This window comes from Triticum dicoccoides, chromosome 7B, assembly GCF_002162155.2.
Source record: "Triticum dicoccoides isolate Atlit2015 ecotype Zavitan chromosome 7B, WEW_v2.0, whole genome shotgun sequence".
Lineage (NCBI taxonomy): Eukaryota > Viridiplantae > Streptophyta > Magnoliopsida > Poales > Poaceae > Triticum > Triticum dicoccoides.
This window is the reverse complement of record NC_041393.1, coordinates 55,175,092-55,180,651: the sequence shown is the minus strand read 5'-3', so window position 1 is coordinate 55,180,651 and position 5,560 is coordinate 55,175,092. Positions and strand designations below refer to the sequence as shown.

General features: G+C 44.4%; 1 protein-coding gene across 2 annotated transcripts in view; it reads right to left on the bottom strand.

Moving 5' to 3' along the window:
- The window catches only part of LOC119338877 (probable transcriptional regulator SLK3), an 8,385-nt gene extending 7,481 nt beyond the window's left edge, over nucleotides 1–904 (bottom strand). For both annotated transcript variants that reach the window (XM_037611085.1, XM_037611086.1), the window contains exon 1: nucleotides 699–904. The gene's annotated coding sequence lies outside the window, so the exon portion shown is untranslated. The remainder of the gene's footprint in view (nucleotides 1–698) is intronic.
- Between the last annotated feature and the right edge of the window lie 4,656 nt (nucleotides 905–5,560).

Genomic DNA, 5,560 nt, shown 5'->3' with positions numbered 1-5,560 from the left:
CAAATGTTCTGCAATAACACAATTTGGATACTGTGTGTTAACTTCTGCCGCGGCTTTCTTGGAGGTGATTGATTAATATGCCCTGTTGGTTCCCCAAAATCGGTTTCTTTCCTTCTCGAAATCGGCCGGTTCATCCTAAACGGGATCGAATCACAAGGCGCAGACTCAACTCAAGAAATCACAAGCTGATAAACCTAACGAGCAGGGAGCGGCATTGTGCCATCACAGAGTTCACCCCTAGCTAACTTCACCCAGTTCGTAGTACAAAAAAGCTGCAGGCAAACCGATACTACCGACCAAAACAGGTAGAGAAAGAGAAGACAAGAGCTTGAGCTCCAGGCATTTATGGCCTCCCCAGCAACTCAAGCAAGACCAGAGGTACTCTTTCTCAAGATCCAGAGAATTTGTGAGTTCGAAAATTCGACGCTTTTTTCAGCTCTTGCTTTTGGTGGACTCCTCTCGGGGCTACACCTTTCTAGCGCAAGAAGAGGATTTCCGCCCCCAAATTCCCGGCGCCGCCGCATTGGGGCGACCGGGGCCCGTCTCCACGGCGAAAAATCCCCCCTGTTCGTCCCCCCGCATCAAGAACGCGGACGCAAATCCCCTCCAAGCAGTCGTGCGGATTGAAGCCGAGCCATGAATCGAACCAATCTACTACCAGCGCAGATATCACCAATCGAGTGCGGAGAAATCCTCACCTCGAGAGCTCGCGGGCGGTCGTAGTCGGTCGCTGTTCTTCCTCCTCCGTGATGCTGCCGCTCGTCCTCCTCGTTGGTCTCGTGCTCCGGATATTATTCTTTCTGCCGTTGTTTTCTCCTTTTTATTCCACACCAGTTCTTATTTCTTCTCCTCCGCTTCTGGTGGCTGCGTGTGTGTGGGCGGCGGCGTCGCCGGCGGGCGAGCGTGGGCGGCCGGCTTAAATAGATTCGCGGGGAGCGACCGGCGCCAGCCAGTGGCCCGTCCGGCAGTGACCGCCATCGACGGGTCACGGGCCCATCCGCGCCCTCCGATCGAGATCCAATGGTCGAACTCCCACGTGGATGCCCGCGATTGGCCAGGTGGTGAGAACGCACGACCCAGGAAGGTCGGCTCACGCTATGCACACGTGGCACAATGCACACAACGGGACCGGGTGAGGCCTGAGTGTCAGTGACTGCGATGATGGGTGGGTGTGAATGGATCATGTGCTTCGTGGGGAAGCTACGAGAGCTCCTGCACGCGGGTGTCATGCCGTGGACCCAAACAGAACCAGGAAGGTGGTGAGAACGCACGACCCAGGAAGGTCGGCTCACGCTATGCACACGTGGCACAATGCACACAACGGGACCGGGTGAGGCCTGAGTGTCAGTGACTGCGATGATGGGTGGGTGTGAATGGATCATGTGCTTCGTGGGAAAGCTACGAGAGCTCCTGCACGCGGGTGTCATGCCGTGGACCCAAACAGAACCCTTGGGCCCATCTGTCAGTGGTGTGGCTCGCTTTACAGCTGGCTGAGCTAGTGTGTAAAATAAACGGAAGGTGTCTTTTCCGTCGATAGAACGCCTACATGCACGTTACCGTGTATAACTGACCACGGCCCCGCGTGTTAGCATGAGGCTAGTTTTCGTGTGGGTGAAATGAGACGGGTGCGTGTAGCTTTCTATCATTTTCCTTCTCGGGACAACTGCATATCATTTGCCAAGGAGCACATCCGCTTCACGCACGCTCCTTGCCTCGCTTGTTTTCTAGAGGCTTTGCTTTGCGAGGGAGGGGTGAGGCCAGCAGGGAGGACAAGTAAGTTGTTTGAGTTTTACTAGTACAATTATTATTATTATTATTATTATTTGATGCTTAATCTAATAATTATTGTGTGCTAGGCTAGGCTGGACTGTCCATTGTAGTGCTAGTTTTGGCTGATTATTGTGGCTTACATGTTTAGGGAGAAGACGTAATCATAGGATTGGTAGGTGTTTTGATACCAACAACAATGAAGAACAAACAAAACAACACATTGGCATGGTCTTATCAAACCAAACACAATGCCTTAACTTTTTTATAAAAAAGGCAGTGCCTTGGTTATGATGAAAATGTCTTGGGTGATTAATGGGCATCAAACATGTTTATCCGTTGTGCAGAATATAACTATTTCATTGACAAGTTCACAGAAATACCTACGAATTTGTGCATGGTTAGTCAAGAAACGCATGGACTTTGAGAGCCCGTTCTTTTTGTGGCCCTCGTCGCATCCTCCTCATGGTCAAATGTTTTGTCACCAATGCATGAGTATGTGAGGTCGTCTTGGCCATGGCGGGTACATTCCCGTTCACTTCACTACTTGTCATCGTTGCTTAAATCACCTTCGAAACGCCAACACACCATCATGACCCTAACCCTAGCGGTCACGAGTCTTGCATTTGTCTCGTGGCAGAGCGGCTTAGACCGATCAAGATGACTCGTTGATTTGGCTTGAGTGGCTAGACACTACTGGTGTGCCTTTCCTCTTATAATCCATCTCATTGCCAGCAAATACTACTAGGGAAAACCCTAGAAGTAGCGCGTGTTTAAAGCCTATCAGTAGCGCGGGGAACCGCGCTACTAGTAAGGCGCCACAGCTAAAGGTTAGCAGTAGCGTGGGCTGGACCGCGCTACAGCTATATCGACTTAGTAGCAGCGCTTTCTAAAACGAGCGCTACTGGTAATTAGTAGTAACGCTTCTCCTAGCACGTGCTACTACTATTATTCCATATTTCTTTTTTATTTCATGTTGTATTCATACACCTTTATACAAGTTTTCATACCGCAACAATTTAGAGAATGATTTTACATCATAATGAGTTATTACATCAGTGGGAGAAAGAACCGTGGACTAGTTTCAAGTGGATGGACATCCACTTGAGACTAGTCCATGGTTCTTTCACCCAATGATATAATAAATATCATCATCATCATCATCATATCATTAACAACTTATCATCATAATACATCATTGTCATATAACACCTCCTCATGATCATCGTTTTCCTCGATGAGACATCACATACAAGTTGGTCACTAGACATAATCACAACTACTCATCATCATCAACTCTCATAAACATATTGTACCTCATAGGACCTACTATATTCTCTTAGGACCTATTATATTATCTTAGGTAAAATAGCATAAAACAAGATAGCCCCTGACTCTCCATTATGGAGAATGGAGATTATCCTGTCTCCAATTCTTGCCTTTCGCACAATGTTGCTTCCAAGAACCTCCTTACGAATGTCCATACAATTCTTCCATTCTTTGATTATCATGTGTTCACTGTTTTTAGAAGGTATGCACAGGTAAGATTCATAGGACGACTTGGTTGTATGTTCAAAACATCCAGGCGACCATTCTGATACATCAAATGAGGCACACAATCCATCGGGATTTTCTGTTGAAAAACATAGTAATAACTTCGTAGTTAGCAATGTAGTTCAGTTTTAGAAGTATGCAAAAGATGCATGGATGTCGTAATAGTAAAAAATCCTACCAGAAAATCGCCATGGAAGTTATCGTTGTTCAACACATGCACTAGTGGCACGTATTCACCATAATTTGGAGGAGTTCAATAAAAGACATTGTAATTCTCAATGTCAGTACAATACGCGACCAGATGATTTTTCTCTTGATAAGTTAACTCAGAGCCATCGGTGTAGTTGGTTCTGTCTACCATCTTCCGCACACTCTTTGAAGAACGAAAATAAGCTATCAATGGAAATAAGCTGTCAATTATTTTGAAATAAACAATATAAATTACTTAATAACTATGTTTGAGGAACTCACATAGCGGTAGAATTGAAAGTGTATCAACAAGAACTCAAATGTCAAAATTATCTTGGTCGATGTCAGGATCACCAAGATCCATGGTGACAAACATACCCTCTTGAAAATCATATATCTTGCAAAGTGCTTCCCAACCGGGGCGACCAAAATTGGATACGCTCTCAGAATTGTATAGATTTACCTCAAAATCCATACCATGACGGGTCCTTCGGTTAATTTTCTTTGTTTCATTCCTCTCATGATCTTCAAAACCCATCCTCTCCAAGACATAGCGTCTTGCATGACATGGGATAAGCTAGTCGAATTGTAAAAGACGAAAATTAAACGTTGAAGCAGTAGAAGTCAAGCTTAATTACGAAAAAAACACTTAGCGTCGTAGCGTACCGTTTCACAAACGAAGGCCTCCTCGAGCTTAATGCTGAAGCACCGATCTTCGTCCAGGTGAGGCCTGTCGCAGAAACCCCGGTTGTCGCAGCACCAGGAGCACTCCCGGGGACCTTCTTTGTCCGACGACATTTCCTATGTTCATAATTCAAATATTAAACTTGTACAATTAAATATATGTACTACAAAAACTAAATTAGATCATTATTATTCATCACGGGTTGACTATGGGTCTGTCGAGTCTTTTCTTGAAAACTCTTAGCTCACGTGGTGTATATATTCGACCGTCGGTGATGGTAGCTCCTCCTTTCGTTCCCGAGTGCATTCACCAAATTGTCTAGCACATGGGAACGAAGGAGAAGCTACCCCATGACAATAGTCGGGATTCTTCGTCCTCCCATATATGGTGGAAACTCTCCCTCACTGATTCCTCTATAACATTTGCGACCGTCGGTGATGGTCGTTACTCCTCCTTCCCCTAGTGCATAACAAAGGTCTAGCACCCGAAGAAGAAGGAGAAACGACCCCCATGACAACAGTCAGGATTCTTTGGCCTCGACAGTCTTAAATTCAACCCGAAATATCATTTAATTATATTTCTAGAAAATCCAGGCCACTCGATATTTCCTACATATTCTAGCACAAGTCATGCCAAACTTCACGGAAAATTCCGGCATGACCTTTGCTAAAACAGGACATATCGAGCACCTGAAATTTGCCGGAATAGAAATTAATCAATACTCCTGCAAAACATAGGCCACTCGGAGGTGTAACCTGCAAACGTGACCGGCCACTTGGGCAACCACATATTCTATTTGAGCAACACAAGATATACATGTTTTTATCTACATCATATCTTATAGGACTAATATTGACATAGAGATTTGGATGCTCTCGCCTCGAGGTCGGAGGGGGTTGGTGACGGGGACGACAACGAGGATGATGGAGGGGCTCCTTGATTTCTGCAAAAACAAAAACCCTATAAGTTATCACTAATACATCCCGAATAGTATCATACATATAACATCACTAATACAATTAAAACCCTAGCGAATGATGGGTATCAACGACGAGGATGCGGGGTAGGCATCGTCGATGTTGATCGGCATTGATGCGGGAATAATTGCTTAAACTAAAAAAATAACAACAAATGTGACATGTTCAACTAGTTCTATTAATTCAACTAGTTCTTACTAAAAATAAACTTACTATAAATAGAAATAAACTAGTTCTTTCTAAAAATAAACTAGTTCAACTAGTTATATTAATTTTCTTACTAAAAATACATTAGTTCTATTAATTCAACTAGTTCTTACTAAAACCAAACTAGTTCAACTAGTTTATTAATTTACTTACTAACTATTTTAAACACTTACTAAAAACA